The following is a 16,929-nucleotide window of genomic DNA, read 5'->3' on the forward strand; positions in this document are numbered from 1 at the left end:
AGAAAGGAGGAGAGAGATGAGAAGGAAAGAGGAGAGAGAAAAGAGAGAGAAAGGAGAGAGAGGAGAAAGGAAAGAGGAGAGGAGAAAGAGGAGAGTGAGGAGAGAGAGAAGAGAGAGAGAGGAGAAAGAGGAGAGAAGAGAGAGGAGAGTGAGGAGAGAGAGATGAGAGAGAAAGAAGAGAGAAGGAAGTAGAGAGAGGGGAGAGAGAGAGAGAGGGAGGGGGGAGACAGAGAGGAGAGAGAGGAGAGAGAGGGAAGGGGGAAAGAGAGGAGAGAGAGAGAGAGAGGGAGGGGGAGAGAGAGGAGAGAGAGAGAGAGGAGAGAGAGAGAGAGAGAGAGGAGAGAGAGAGAGAGAGAGAGAGAGGGGAGAGAGAGAGAGAGAGGAGGGGGGAGAGAGAGAGGAGAGGGGAAGAGAGAGAGAGAGAGGGGGGAGAGAGGGGGGGGGAGAGAGAGTAGAGAGGGGGGAGAGAGGAGAGAGAGGGGGAGACAGAGAGAGGAGAGGGGGAGAGAGAGTAGAGAGGGAGGAGAGAGGAGAGAGGGGGGAGACAGAGAGAGGAGAGAGGGAAGAGAGAGGAGAAAGAGAAGAGAGACGGGGAGAGGAGAGAGAGAGAGGAAAGAGAAGAGAGGAGAGAGAATAGAGAGCGAGAAAGGAGAGAGAGCACGAGAGAGGAGAGAGAGAAAAAATGTATTAAATCAATTGTGCCACCAGTACCAGGTTGGAATTCCAACTCTCCCTGCACACAAGTCCCTCCTGCTGATTCCTCATCCCACCATCCTCTCCTCTCACGTCCCCAACAGCTTTTTTGAGGGAGACCCTAAGAGGTGGAGACAGATGACTGTCATCACATTTAGGCTAGAGGGTGTCCAAGAAGTGGCTTTCCCAACCCAGCTATGCCCCACAAACTGATGTGACCATTTACCATGATGTCAGAGGGGCCATCTAGTTTCAAGCTTTTCAAATCCCAACTACAGTTGAGGCACTTTTCAATTGGGAAGGGCGAATAAGGAGGCTTCCATGAAGGAAACTCGAGGGGCTACACGGAAACCAACACTCCTGCAAATCATCGTTATTGATGCAAGTATGGTGGTCCCTGTCGCCCTATCTCCTGTCTGCCTGTTACATGCCTTTCTTCTCCAGGAAACAGAATTCTTAGGCCACCAGAACTCCCTTGGATGTATTGTCCTGACCCCAAGCACACCGTAGGTGCAAAGAAAGGAAGGAACGCATGAAGGATGAAGAAATGAATTCGGAGAGAGACAAGAAAAAACCCTTTCTGCAAGTGGCTTGGGAACAAATGCAGCCAATAAAACCCGACAGAGCCATCATGTCTATGGTGGTAGCCTGCCAGGAAGAAGGAAGGACAGTTAAGAAGAAAAGAGAAAATACCCAGTAGCAGGATTGCTGGGTCAAATGGTAGTTGTACTCTCAGTTCTTTAAGGAACTTCCATACTGTTTTCCATAGTGGAAAAGAAGTCATCCTATGAAAAAAATACCTGCACACGCATTTTAAAAGCAGCACAATTTGCAATTGCAAAAATGTGGAACCCACCAAAATGCTCATCAATCAACAAGTGGGTAAAGAAACTGTGGTATGTATATACAAAGGAATACTACTCAGCCATGAAAAGGAATGTCATTCGCAGCGACCTGGATGGGATTGGAGTCTATTATGCTAAGTGAAGTAAGTCAGGAATGAAAAACCAAACATTGTGTGTTCTCACTCACATGTGGGAGCTAAGCTGTGAGGATGCAAAGGCATAAGAATGACACAATGGACTTTGGGGAATCACGGGGAAAGGGTGGGAAGGAGGTGAGGAATAAAAGACTACCAATAGTGTGCCGTGTATACCGCTCGGGTGATGGGTGCACCAAAATCTCACAAACCATCACCAAAGACCTTCCTCATGTAACCACACACCATGTGTTCCCCAATAACCTATGGAAATAAAAAAATTAATTTAAAAAAATCTGGGAGGCCAAGGCAGGTGGATCAGTTGAGGTCAGCAGTTCAAGACCAGCCTGGCCAACATGGTGAAACCCTGTCTCTACTAAAAATACAAAAATTAGCCGGGCGTGGTGGTGGGCACCTTTAATCCCAGCTACTTGGGAGGCTGAGGCAGGAGAATCCCTGGAACCCAGGAGGTGTAGAGTGCAGTGAGCCCAGATTGCGCCACTGCACTCCAGTCTGGGCAACGGAGCAAGACTCTGTCTCAAAATAAATAAATTAAATAAATAAAAAATAAAGAAAACGGAAAAACATGAAGCCCTGTTCGGAACCTCCCCTGCAGGCTGCCAGCTCCTCTAAGGTTCCCCCTATGGAGCAGGCCTCACTGTCTCTAATCTCTACCAATTGAAAGCACAATTTCTAGGATGCCCAGGGCACATTTTTTGAAATGTGGAAAGCCATTAGCAATTCCTCCTTAAACATAGAGGGTCGGACTCCTAAGAAATGCTCTAGGCTGAGTTACATACTATTAAGAAGAAATTTTGCTGAGCAAACCTGGCCTCCTCTGTCTTCCCCAGAGCCGGGCATGCAGGCTTTTAATCCTAAATATATTCAGCCCTGGTAAGTGTGGGTGGAGGATTACCCAGATGCCGAGGCAAGAAACTGAAGACACAAACTGTTTCAGTGTAATAAAGAAAACGGTTAGAATAAGAATAGTTGTAATATAAATTAGATATAGAGATGATCATGGACATTATCAATCACTAGTATAAATATTACTAATCATTAGCTTTTAATATTACTCTTTGTTGTATTACTCATATAACCAAGGAATAACCGGCGGGTATAGGGTCAGGTGCTGAAGGGACATTGTGACAAGTGACCTAGAAGGCAAGAGGTGAGCCCTCTATCACACCCGCATAAGGGTCGCTTGAGGGTTCCTTGGTCAAGCGGTAATGCCAGTGCCTAGGAAGGCACCTGTTACTTAGCAGACCACGAAAAGGAGTCTCCTTTCCTTTAGGAGCCAGGGAACACTGCTCCACCAGCTTCTTGTGGAAGGCTGGATATGATCCAGGCCTGCCCGCAGTCATCGGCCTAAGCCCCCTCCTGTGGTGCTGTGCTTCAGCGCTCCTTGTCCACTTTCACGTTCCTCCCATACTCCAGGTTCCTCTTTAAAGTTCTTAGAAGATAGTGGTAGAAGAAATAGTGAAAATCTTAAAGTCTTTGATCTTTATGATAAGTGTATAGAAGAAAACGTTGACGTATGCTGCCTTCCCTCTCTGCTACTTGACCTCATCAATCACTTGGATGACTCACCCTCCTCACCCTGCCCCCTTGTCTTGTATACAACAAATTATCAGCGCCCAACCATTCAGGGCCGCTACCACTACCGGTCTCGGTGTCTTGGTGGTAGTGGTTCCCTGGGCCCAGCTGTTTTCTCTTTATCTATGTGTCTTTTGTCTTTATTTCTTATGATCTCTCGTCTCCACACACGGGGGAACACCCGCCAAGCCCTGTAGGGCTGGACCCTACAGGTAAGGCCAGTCCAGACACGACACTGCCTGCAAGCCGGTCTAATTAAAAGCCTGACTAGGCTGGCGTGGTGGCTCACCCCTGTAATCCCAACACTTTGGGAGGCCGAGGCAGGAGGATCACCGGAGGTCAGGAGTTCAAGACCAGCCTGGCCAACATGGTGAAACCCCATCTCTACTAAAAACACAAAAATTAGCCAGATATGGCGGTGGGTGCTTGTAATCCCAGCTACTCAGGAGGCTGAGGCAGGAGTATTGCTTGAACCTGGGAGAAGGAGGTTGCAGTGAGCTGAGATTGCACCACTGCACTCCAGCCTAGGCGACAGAGCTAGACTCTGTCTCAAAAAAAAAAACCTGACTATATTAAGGACCAAAAATGCACCAGGGAGTGGAAAAAGGAATTTATAACACAGGACAGCCAGCAGGTTCCCCTGTTTTATTTTAAAAGGTTGGGGATAGAAAAATGTTGTTAAAGAGTATAATTGAATTGCTCGCTACGCAAAGGATAAACACGTGAGGGGATGAATACTGCATTCTCCATGATGTGATTATTGCTTATTGCAAGCCTGTATCAAAATATCTCATAGACTCATAAATATATACACCAACTATGTACCTACAAAAATAAAAAATAAAGAAAAACACTGTTAAGGTAACAGTGTCGGGGATGGCAGGGGAGCCTTCCTTCCTGGTATTTTTTCTGTTTTCCGAATTCTCCTCTGGTACACACGGACAATCTGGTAGGGGCACATTTCTACCCCCACGTGTCGCTTTTCACAGGGACCTGTCGCACAGCGCACGGGCTTAAATTCCTGGAGCCTGTATCCGCTAATTTTTTTGTTTGTTTGTTTTCAGACAGAGTGTCACTCTGTCGACCAGGCTGTAGTGCAGTGGTCCCATCTCGGCTCACTGCAGCCTCCGCCTCCTGGGTTCAAACGATTCTCGTGCCTTAGCCTCCCAAGTAGCTGGCATTACAGATGTGCACCATCACACCCAGCTAATTTTTGTATTTTTAGTAGAGATGGGGTTTCACCATGTTGGCCAGGCTGGTCTCGAATTCCCGACCTCAAGTGATCCTCCCGCCTCGGCTTCCCAAAGTTCTGGAATTACAAGCGTGAGCCACCGCGCCCGGCCCGCAAAGTATTTTTGAACGTTTTCAGGAGTGAACATTTTTTCTAACTTTCCTTCCCCTCCCCCACCCCGGGTCTCAGGCTCCCAGCAATTCCAAATTTAGGCCCGGGATGCAGGGCGTGGCTCCGGGAGGCTGCTCCAGGGAGACCTCCCCAATTGCCCTAACCAAGACCCAGGTCCCAGAATCCTGGGGGGCGGTGGGGAGATAACAGGGGACGTGAGGGGCTCATGCAAAGGGGCAGAGATCCCTAAGAACGTCACCAGGGTTGGGGTGAATCGGATGCCACCTCTTCCCCAGGTCCCTCTAAATTTAAGAGCTTGCGATTCTGAAAAGTGTAGAAGGAAAATTAAAACTTGGAACCCCAGTTCACTCTGCCAAAATAATAATGATAATAATAATAATAATAAAGCTGGAAGCTGAATTAGGCAAAAAGCTGTCTTTCCTTCTGTTCCCAAGCAGATAGATGCAGAGAAAGAATGCAACAACTCTGTTGACCTTATCTTAGTAAAGTGCCAATTTAGTGAGCGTAAGACAAACACATAATTGACTATTCTACCTGCTCCTTTTCTTTTGCAACAGGTAAATTGGGTAAAATGAGCCTTCCTCCTCCTTTCCCCTCCAGCGTGCTTCCCCCCCTTTAAATACCTAAGCCCTCAGTATCACCTTTGGAGAAAGGGCTCCTTCCTGACCTTCGCCAAATTAACTCAAATGTATTGAGACTTGTCCCAGGTACTTTTTGGTTTACAAAAGAAACGCCGACCTTTCCCTCTGAAACGGCTGCCACTTGGCCCCAGGAAGAGCGTTGTGGAGAAAGTAGGCGCCTCCTCCGGACCTGGGCCCCCGTGGGCACAGCGCGTCCCGCCGGGCAGGGAACAGGGACCGGGTGTCCCAGCGGGGTGCACCACCCCGCAACCCACATCCCCAAGCGGATCTCCAGGCCCGACCCGCGCCCCTCCGCGTCCCCCGACCCGGATCCCGCCGCTCGCTCACCAGGGGCGGCCACCAGAGGGCGGAGCAGGCCGAGGAGCAGCAGCCCAGCGCGCCATGGTGCGCCCAACGCGAGCAGGAACCGTCCCCGAGAGCAGCGCGCCCGCGAAGGCTGCGGGACAGAACGTCCCCCACTAGCCGGGTGGGGCGGAGCCCGCGGAGGACTCGAAGAGGTTGGGTGAGTGGAGCAGCCCTGCAAGCTCAGCCCGGGCTGCGCCTGGCCCGCCCCACCCCGGCCTCCACGTGCACACGGAAGGGGCGGCAACGCCGGGCCCCGGGGCGGGGGGCGGAGGAGGGGCGGCAACGCCGGGCCCCGGGGAGGGGGAGGGGGCGGAGGAGGGGCCCGGGGGGGGGGGAGGGGGCGGAGGAGGGGCCCCGGGGAGGGGGGGGGGGCGGAGGAGGGGCCCCGGGAGGAGGAGGGGGGGGGAGGGGAGGGGGCGGAGGAGGAGGGGGGGGGGGAGGGGGCGGAGGAGGGGCCCCGGGGAGGGGGAGGGGGCGGAGGAGGGGCCCCGGGGAGGGGGAGGGGGGGAGGAGGGGCCCCGGGGAGGGGGAGGGGGCGGAGGAGGGGCCCCGGGGGAGGGGGAGGGGGCGGAGGAGGGGCCCCCGGGGAGGGGGAGGGGGCGGAGAGGGGCCCCGGGGAGGGGACGGGCGGAGGTGACCCAGGCGGCGCCGAGGGGAGCACGGGACGCCCCCCCTTCCCTTCTCAGGAAACTGTGAGTGCCCCCGGCCCACAGGCCCGTCGCCAGGACGCCCAGGACGGCGCCAACTAGAGCAAAGTGCAACCCCCGGGAAAGTGCGGGTCCCTCCCTCTTTACAGCCCCTTAAATGCACGCCCCAGGGTGGTCCCTACCTGGAGCCAAGAGAAACCACTGCCCTTCTTGGAGAGGTGTGGGCCTCTCCGCACTCGCCCTTGCTGTCCCCTCTCTGTTCCTAACAGGCACCCTCCCAGGCAGCCCCAACGGGGAGAAAATGAAACTTTTCCTGCTTCTCTGCTCGGAAAACTATGGGGCCCTCTTCCCGCTGCTCGCGGGGCGCTCAGGGCGCTCCCCAAGGGGTGCAAAGTGCAATCCCTTCCCTGTTCAGAAAGGCGTAGGCCTCGACAGGCAGCCACGGCCCCTGGTCCTTTCTGGAGCGTCCGAGCTGGGGGCGCTCAGTGGAGAGGGATGGCGGGGGTGAGGGGCTTTGGGACACACTGCGGATACCCACTCTGCGCGGGACCAAGGACGTTCGGCCACAAGCTCAGAGACAGGGTTGGGAGTGAGGACTTGTGGCCGTGGTTTGGGGTTGGGGGTAAGACCCCTATCTGGGTGGCCTGGCTGAGTCCTGGTCCTTGGCGACTCGCCCCCGCAGGCTGAGTCAGGGGCCCTTCGGTAACACTGGTCTTGTGTTGTGCCAGGCCTGCGGCGACACCGTCTTTCCCCAGACCATCTGTGCCCCTGGATCAGACACAGGCAAGGCCAGAGGGCCTGGCTCCGCACCCCAGGGCCCACCTCAGGGGTTTGAGGATTGCAGCAGTGAAACTATGCACTCCACTCCTGGAGGCGGAATCACTTTTCTTTTTTTTTTTTTTTTTTTCTTTCTTTCTTTTTTTTTTTTTTTTTTTTCTTTTGTCTTTGCTTCGTCCTGAACCTGCCTGGGATAATGACGTGATGACTGAAGTCCCAGCAGCCAGTTTGGAGCAGGAAGTCTCCTACAGGATAGAAGTTGTGTATGTGTTGTTTGTTTGTTTTGAGATGGATTCTTGCTCTGTGGCCCAAGCTGGAGTGCAGTGGCACCCTCTTGGCTCACTGCAACCTCCGCCTCCTGGGTTCAAGTGATTCTCCTGTCTCAGCCTCCTGAGTAGCTGGGATTACAGGCGTGCACCACCATGCCTGGCTAATTTTTGTATTTTTAGTAGAGACAAGGTTTCACCCTGTTGGCCAGGCTGGTCTCGAACTCCTGACCTCATGATCCACACACCTCGGCCTCCCAAAGTGCTGGGATTACAGGTATGAGCCACTGCGCCCAGCCAGAAGTTGTATTCTAAGCATGGCAGAACACGTTGAGCAAAGGTGTCAGGGTGGCTGGTGACATAGCACGATGGCCATGCCAGCCCCAGACTCACTCTCCCAACTTATTTTACAGGACAGAGGCGTACATTTTTATCTCACTGTTTGCTAAAGTCAGGTCTCCATCAGCTTTCTTTAAATCACTTTTATTTCTGTTTTTCATTACCAGGGTCTGAACCCAACTTAGAGACCTCCTGTGAGGTTCTTGTGGACAACCAAGACCCTTAAGAGATGTCTGAGCGTTACACACCATGTCTGCTGCACAGACGATCAAATGAAGTTTTTGAGGTCAGTGGATGATGGGTGGATATAGATGGGTCTGAGGGTAGGAAGTGGTGGATGGATGAATGAATGGACAGACAGCCATCTGCATGCACGAATGGGTGGATCACTTGCTGTAAGGATGGATAAAGAGATAGATGGCTGGATGAATGAATAAATGGGCAGACAAATGGGTGGATGGATGAGAGGATGAGTGGATAGATGTATGGAAAGATGAGTGGGCGATTGGGTGGATAGATAGTTGGATGGATGGATGAATGGATGGATACATGTGAATAAATGGATGAATGGATGGGTGGGTGGATGAATAGATGAATGAATAGATGAATAAATGATGAATGGATGGGTGGGTGGAGGAATGGATGGATAAATGGACAGATGAATAAATGGATGGATGAAAGCGGGGATAAATGGATTGATCTATGGATAGATGGATAGATAGGTGGGTGGATGGGTGGGTGGATGGATGGTTGGAAGGATAGATGGATGGACAGATTACTGGGTAGATGGAGGAGTAGAGAGATCGATGGGTAGGTAGGTGGATGGATGGATAAATGGGTGAACAAATGGATGGATAGATGGGTGGACAGATTACTGGCTGGCTGGATGGGTAGAGAGATAGATGAGTAGGTGGGTGGGTGGATGGATAGATGGATGGATGGATGGATGGATGGATGGATGGATGGATGGATGGATGGATGGATGGATAGATGGATGGACAGACAGACAGGTGGATAGATAGCTGGATAGATGGGTGGGTAGAAGAATAGATGGATGAATGGATGGATGAGTAGGTGAATAGATGGATTGATGGACAAACAAGTAAATTTTTACCTGACATTTTTGTATTGTCGTATAACTTTCTATGTGTTGATTCACTGGGAAATAATTGTGATACATGGATATTGGACTTATTAGCTCATGTCTGCTGATAAGAAAACAACACAGGGCCATAGAGTTCATTAGCAGTGGGCTGGGATCAAAACGAAGGGCTCTTTGATTCTGAGTTCAGGCCATTTGGACCACTTTGCCTTGTGACTGCCCCCAGATCACTGGAATTTTCCTCGCGGTTCACAGCGCCCAAAGGTAAGCAGTATTTGGTAGCCTAGAGTTCATACATTGGAAATTTCATGATCTGTGTCCCCTCAGTGGTACAAAGCATTTTTACAGCAATAATTAATTTGGCAATAACTTGATGTGTGAGCCTGTGTATGCGTCTTTTCAGCTGGCTAGTACAGTATCAGTGATGCCATGTTCGCATGCTAAATACCAGCCAAAGACATGCAAGAAAAGAAGGGCAGGCCGGGCGCGGTGGCTCGTGCCTGTAATCCCAGTACTTTGGGAGGTTGAGGTGGGTGGATCACCTGAGGTCAGGAGTTCGAGACCAGCCTGGCCAAAATGGTGAAACTCCGTCTCTACTAAAAATACACAAATTAGCTGGGCATGGTGGTGAGTGCCTGTAATCCCAGCTACTCAGGAGGCTGAGGCAGGAGAATCACTTGAACCTGGGAGGCAGATGTTGAAGTGAGCTCAGATCACACTACTGTACTCCAGCCTGGGCAACAGAGCAATATTCCATCTCAAAAGAAAAAAAAAAAAAAAAAAAGGGGGGGGCACAGCCTACCAGAGCTGCTCAGACACATGTTCTTTATCTGAATTTTTGGGGGTCAACTCAAAATCCAATCAACCGATGACAATGACATCCTAGAAACTGTTCCCAGATCAGACAGTAAAATTTCACAGATTCTGCCTTTGAGTCATGGGGATTTGAGTCTCTGTAGGTTCAGGAGAAATATCTCATGCATACAATTCCAGAGAGTCAGGGGCCAGCCTTTTCTGTAAAAAGAGAAACAAAATGGAATTGCACATTGGCATGGACCGGATGCAAGGAAACATCACTAATTTAAGCTCCTTTACAAACCCTATCCTAGGAAGCACTTTCCTTCTTCACTTTCAGCAGTCAAGCCTCTCCAGTGTCATTGCGCCTAAACCTGTTGACATGATGGGGCTGTGCTTCACCTGGAAGATGGTCTCTATTCCTGACCATTCTGAAGGCAAAGAACTTGAAATAAGTTCAAATTCAAGTTGCAGCACATCCACGGAGCAGCTGGAAGTGCTGCCTGTGGCCTGTCGTAATGGCAGGGTAGCAGGGAGAGAGAAATGTTTTTCTTCACCCATCATCGGCTTTATGACTAAGGCCCCTAGAACAAAAACAGAATAGCAAGAGAAAAGCAGGTCCATGTATTTAGGTTTTATGTGACATGGAAGCCATCATAAGAAATAAATAGGGAAATCTGAGTATTTTTGTGCTTCGGTTTTGGTTTTTTGTTTGTTCGTTTGTTTGTTTTTTGAGATGGAGTCTCACTCTGTCGCCCAGGCTGGAGTTCTATGGCGTGATCTCGGCTCATTGCAACCTCCACCTCGTGGGTTCAAGCGATCCTCCTGCCCCAGCCTCCCGAGTAGCCGGGACTATAGGCAACCACCACCACGTCCGGCTAATTTTTATATTTTTAGTAGAGACGGAGTTTCACCATGTTGGCCAGGCTGGTTTCGAACTCCTGACCTCAGTTGATCCACCTGCCTCGGTCTCCCAAAGTGCTGGGATTACAGATGTGATATGCTTAGTTTTAATGAAGAGTGAACAGTGATGGAGAAGTGTGACTATTGGACAAGTGTGACAGGAATGGGGTCCTGAACCAAACCCCAAGAGAGGGTTCTTGGATCTCAAGCAAGAAAGAATTCAGGGTGAGTCCACAGAGTAAAGTGAAAGCAAGTTTATTAGGAAACAAAAGGAATAAAGAATGGCTACTCCATAGACAGAGCAGCCCCGAGGGCTCCTGGTTGCCCATGTTTATGGTTATTTCTGTGGATATGCTAAACAAGGGGTGCATTATTCATGCTTCCTGTTTTTAGACCATGTAGGGTAACTTCCTGATGTTGCCATGGCATTTGTAACTGTCATGGCGCTGGTGGGAGTGTAGCAGTGAGGATGACCAGAGGTCACTCTTGTGGCTATCTTGGTTTTGGTGGGATTTGACCGGCTTTTTTTTTTTTTTTTTTTTTTTTTTTTTTTTTTTTTACTGCAACCTGTTTCATCAGCAAGGCCTTTCTGACCTGTATCTTGTATCAACCTCCTATCTCATCCTGTGACTTAGAATGCCTTAACCATCTGGGAATGCAGCCCAGTAGGTTTTAGCCTCATTTTACCCAGCCCCTATTCAAGATGGAGTGGCTCTGGTTTACACACCTCTGGCAAAAGGATCTGATCTAATGAGAATAAACTGCGGGAACTTAGCAGGGCCTGTTTGTTCAGATTCTTCTGCGTCCCTGTGTGTTCAGAGTTAAGGATATTCTCTTCCTCCTGGTATAGGGAGGGGACCTCCGGAGTGGGGGTCCCGTGACCCGCTTCAGGGTAAGATCAGAGAGTCCTTCTGAGCTTGTATGACCTACGTTAAGGAAGACCGGTGAGGGTAAGGTGAAAGTGACCTTCTTACTTACATTGTTTTCTCAAATGCCACAGTTCCGGGTGGAATGTTTCCTGACCCCATCAGGAAAAGCAAAGCAAGGAGAAAACAATTTCGGGGGACAAGACAAGTAGATATAGCAGATGGGGGAGGTGTGTGGTCAACTGTATCACTCTGAGAGGCATTCAAGGAATATTTCAGAATTTCTGATAGCACACACCAGGAACAGCCTAATCTCCCTTAAAGGAGTCTAGTTCATTACTGAGTTTATGGCTTCCCTACATTTACTTGTTTCTGACCACAATCAGATAGATAGATAGATAGATAGATAGATAGATAGATAGATAGATAGATAGATAGATAGATAGATAGATTAGATGATAGATAGATAGATAGATAGATAGATAGATAGATAGATAGATAGATAGAATTTTTTTTTTTTAATACAAGGTCTTCCTCTGTCCCCCAGGCTAGAGTGCAGTGATGCAATCTTGGCTCACTGCAACCTCTGCCTGTCGGGTTCAAGTGATTCTCTTGCCTCAACCTCCTGAGTAGCTGGGAGTACAGGCATGCACCACCATGCCCAGCTAATTTTTGTATTTTTAGTAGAGACTGGGTTTCACCATGTTGGCCAGGCTGGTCTCAAACTCCTGGCCTCAAGTGATCCATCTGCCTTGGCCTCCCAAAGTGCTGGGATTACAGGCATGAGCCACTGCATCTGGCCTGACCACTGCCATATTTAATGAAGAGGAGACCCCTCCCTCCCTGAGGGTGACGGAGGGCATCACATCCAGCCTTTGTGACAAGGAGAAAGTGTTGGTCAGCACTAGAAGTAGAAAGGGTGTGTTTTAGTCTGTTTTCTGTTGCTATCACAGAATACCACAGACTGAGTAGCTTATTAAAAATAGAGGGTGTTTTTAACTTGCAGTTGTGGTGGCTGGGAAGTCCAAGGTGGAGCAGCTGAATCTGATGAGGGCTTCATTCTGGTTCATAGCTTGGAGAGAAAGTGGACGAGGAGAGAAGGTATGTGCTCAAGAAAAACAAGGGGGCCACAGTCCCACAATAGCTAGCCCCTTCCTTCCAGAGACATTAATTCCACTTAATAACCTAATTACCTCTTCAATGTGCCACCTGCAAATGCCGTTGCTCGACGAGTAGAAAAGCTTTTCAGACCTTCTCTCCTCTTCCAGGGCCAGGCACAGTGGCTCATGCCTGTAATGTCTTTGGGAGGTCAAGGCAGGAGGATTGCTTTGAGGCTAGGAGTTCAAGACCAGCCTAGGCAACTAAGTGTGGTCTCATCTCTACACAAAAAAAATTTTTTTTGAGATAGAGTCTAGCTCTGTCGTCCATGCTGGAGTACAGTGGTGTGATCTCAGCTCACTGCAACCTCCGTCTCCTGAGTTCAAGCGATTCTCCTGCCTCAGCCTCCCAAGTAGCTGGGTTTACAGGTGTGCGCCACCACACCCGGCTAATTTTTGTATTTTTAGTAGAAACAGGGTTTCACTATGTTGGCCAGGCTGGTCTCAAACTCCTAACCTCAGGTGATTCCTGTGCCTCAGCCTCCCAAAGTGCTGCGATTACAGGCATGAGCCACAGTGCCCACCTCCCCCGCCTCCCCATTTTTTTTTTTTTTTTTAATTAGCCAGGCATGCTGATTGCTTGAGCCTGGGAGGTGGAGACTGCAGAGATGTAATTGCACCACTGCACTCCAGCCTGGGCGACTGAGACCCTATCTCAAAATACAACAAAATAAAAAACAAGAATGCAGACTCAGAGCACAGCCGAAACCAAGTTTTAGCTGCAAGACAGGTTATGGGAGGGAGAAAGGAAAAGGCTTTGCTAGCAAAAGTGGGCTCGTTATGTAGATGCAACTTCACAGGTAGCAGCCCCCAGAGAGAAGAGATGGTGAATATTTCTTTTCAGGTCTTTAAAAGCTCCATACTCTCAGTTAATCTCTCCTAGATCCGGACAAGAGAAGAGTTGGTCACTTTACAGCTGACTGTCTAATCCAGACAAGAGAAGGGCTGGCCGCCTTACAGTAGACCCTCTACAGATCAACAGACGCAGGGTTCCCCCACAAAAGACAGTGTTTCTTCTTTTTTGTTTTCCTTCACCTTTAATTTAAAATTCAAGGGTGCATGTGCAGAATGTGCAGGTTTGTTACCTAAGTAAACATGTGCCATGGTGGTTTGCTGCACAGATCAACCCATCACTCAGGTATTAAGCCAGCATCTGTTAGCTATTCTTCCTGAGGCTCTCCCTCCCCTTACCCCCAAGCTTTTCACAGTCCCCAGTGTGTGTTCTCCTCCCTGTGCTCTCATTCTTCAGCTCCCACTTTTGAGTGAGAACATGCAGTATTTTATTTTGTGTTCCTGCATTAGTTTGCTGAGGGTAACGGCTTCCACCTCCATCCATGTTCCTGCAAGGGACATAAACTCATGCTTTTGTATGGCTGCATAGTATTCCATGGTGTATATGTACCACATTTTCTTTTTTCTTTTTTTCTTTTTGAAATGGAATCTTGCTCTGTCACCCAGGCTGGAGTGCTGTGGTGCAATCTCAGCTCATTGCAACCTCTGCTTCCCAGATTCAAGCGATTCTCCTGCCTCAGCCTCCCGAGTAGCTGGGATTACAGGCACCCGCCATCACACCCAGCAAATTTTTGTATTTTTGGTAGAGACGGGGTTTCACCATGTTGGCCAAGCTAGTCTTGAACTCCTGATCTCAAGTGATCTGCCCGCCTTGGCCTCCCAAAGTGCTGGGATTACAGGCGTGAGCCACTGTGCCTGGCCACCACATTTTCTTTACCCAGCCTATCATTGATGGGCATTCAGGTTGATTCTGTGTCTTTGCTATTGTGAACAGTGCTGCAGTGAACATACGCATGCATGGATCTTTATGATAGAATGATTTTTCCTTTGGGTACATACCCAGTAATGGGATTGCTGGGTCAAAGGGTAATTCTGCCTTGAGGTCTCTGAGGAATCGCCACACTGTCTTCCACAGTGGTTGAACTAATTTACACTCCCACCAACAGTGTAACAGTGTTCCTGTTTCTCCACAACCTCACCAGCACCTGTTGTTTTTTGACTTTTTAATAATCGCCATTCTGACTAGTGTGAGATGGTGTCTCGTCATTAGCTTTGATTTGCATTTCTCTGATGATCAGCGGTGTTCAGGTTTTTCCATATTTTTTTTTTTTTTGGCCACATGAATGTCTTCTTTCGAGAAGTGGAAAGATAGCATTTCAGGAGTACTCCCCAATATATTAAAGAAATATATTTTGAGATAAAATATTTTTATTTCCTTTAGTATGTTTTATTTATTTATTTTTATTTTTTATTTTTCTTTGAGACAGGGTCTTGCTCTGTCACCCAGGCTGGAATGCAATGGTGTGATCTCGGCTCTCGACAACCTCCACCTCCCGGGTTCAAGCAATTCTCCCACCTCAGCCTTCCAAGTAGCTGGGATTACAGCTGCCTGCCACCACAACTGGCTCATTTTTTTGTATTTTTAATAGAGATGGGATTTTGCCATGTTGGTCAGGCTGGTCTAAAACTCCTGAGCTCAGGTGATCAACCCGCCTCCCAGAGTGCTGGGTGTACAGGTGTGAGCCACTGCGGCCAGCCTGTTTCTTTTCTTATACAAACAAACCTATGATGATAAAGTTTAATTTATGAATTAGGCACAGTGAAAAATGAACAACAGACTCATAATGAAATAGGACAATTATAACAATATACTGTAGTAAAAGTTATGTGAATGTGGTGTGCTCTTTCTCTCTTTCATGTGTGTGTCTCAGTCTCTCTCTTGAAATATCTTAGTATTTTCAGCCTATAGTTGACCAGTGATAACGGAAACCACATGTTGTAGGCTGTTCTTGCATTGCTGCAAAGAAATACCAGAGACTGGGTAATTTATATGAAAAAAAAGAAGTGGGCTGGGCACGGAGACTCACGCCTGTCATCCCAGCACTTTGGGAGGCTGAGGCGGGAGGATCACTTGAGGTCAGGAGTTTAAGATCAGCCTGGCCAACATGGTGAAACCCTGTCTCTACCAAAAATACAAAAAATTAGTCGGGGTCATGGTGGGCACTTGTAATCCCAGCTACTCAGGAGGCTGAGGCAGGAGAATCTCTTGAATCTGGGAGGCGGAGGTTGTAGTGAGCTGAGATCGTGCCACTGCGCTCCAGCCTGGGTGACAGCAGGACTCCCGTCACACACACACACACACAAAAGGTGTCATTGGCTCACGGTTCTGCAGGCTGTGGAGAAAGCACGGCACCAGCATCTGCTCAGCTTCTGGGGGGCCTCAGGAAGCTTCCAGTTATGGTGAAAGATGAAGTGGGGGTGAGCATATCACACGAGAAAAACAGGAGCAACTCGGGGGTGGTGAGAGGTGCCACAACACTGAACCAGCCAGATCTGGCAAGAACTAACCCACTATTGTGAGGACAGACATAAGCCATGAGGAATCTGCCCCCATGACCCAAACACCTGCCACCAGGCCCACCTCCAGCATTGGGCATGACAATTTGACGTGAGATTTGACAGGGACAAATATCCAAACTCTTTCACCACAGAAAGCAAAACCACAGATAAGGGGGGCTACTGTGCATTGTGCAGGAAGGCAGTGCCTCGGAGCCGGCTGGGGGAAGGAGCAGGTCTCTCAGCTGCCGAACAGTTTTGGGAGATTACCTACCATCACTTCTCTCTGTCCCAGAATCACACAAAATGGTCAGCTGTGCCAGGTACCTTGCCCACTTGCCCAATTCTCTCCACCTTTCCTTCTGTCTCCTTCCACATGTGACCACCCCCTTCACACTCCCATCGTCGCGTCTAAAGCTTGCTCCACGCATTGCATGACAGCCAGTAAGTCTAGAGACAAGGTGTGAAGGTAAGGACAGCAGCTTTATTTTGAAGAACCAGCAAGTCGAGAAGACAGAAGAGTGCCGTCCTAAAAAGCCATCTTTAAAAAAAAAATTATTATTATACTTTAAGTTCTGGGATACATGTGCAGAATGTACAGGTTTGTTACATAGGTATACATGTGCCATGGCGGTTTGCTGCACCCATCAACCTGTCATCTAGGTTTTAAGCCCCACAGGCATTAGGTATTTATCCTAATGCTCTCCCTCCCTTTGCCCCCCACCCCGCAACAGGCCCCGGTGTGTGATGTTCCCCTCCTTGTGTCCGTGGGTTCTCACTGTTCACCTCCCACTTATGAGTGAGAACATGCGGTGTTTGGTTTTCTGTTCCCGTGTTAGTTTGCTGAGAAAGATGGTTTCCAGCTTCATCCATGTCCCTGCAAAGGACATGAACTCATTCTTTTTTATGGCTGCATAGTATTCCATGGTGTATATGTGCCACATTTTCTTTATCCAGTCTATCACTGATGGGCATTTGGGTTGAAAGAACCATCTTAATAGAATTTTAGGCTCCTTTTATGCTAGGGGGAGAGGGAGGGTGATAGAGGGCAGGAGGTGAGCAATGATCGTAGACATCTGGGCGGCTGTTATGGTCCAGGGGGCCTTGTGGAA

At 49.1% G+C, this 16,929-nt stretch overlaps 2 protein-coding genes across 2 annotated transcripts in view; one reads left to right on the top strand and one right to left on the bottom strand.

The window, feature by feature from the left end:
- The window catches only part of RPS4Y1 (ribosomal protein S4 Y-linked 1), a 381,935-nt gene that overhangs the window by 243,486 nt on the left and 121,520 nt on the right, over window positions 1–16,929 (bottom strand). The window lies entirely within an intron of this gene.
- DHRSX (dehydrogenase/reductase X-linked) overlaps window positions 440–16,929 on the top strand; it is a 435,219-nt gene continuing 418,729 nt past the window's right edge. The window contains exon 1 of the mRNA XM_050777740.1: window positions 440–443. The gene's annotated coding sequence lies outside the window, so the exon portion shown is untranslated. The remainder of the gene's footprint in view (window positions 444–16,929) is intronic.

This window comes from Macaca thibetana, chromosome Y (genome assembly GCF_024542745.1).
Source record: "Macaca thibetana thibetana isolate TM-01 chromosome Y, ASM2454274v1, whole genome shotgun sequence".
NCBI classification, from domain to species: Eukaryota; Metazoa; Chordata; class Mammalia; order Primates; family Cercopithecidae; genus Macaca; species Macaca thibetana.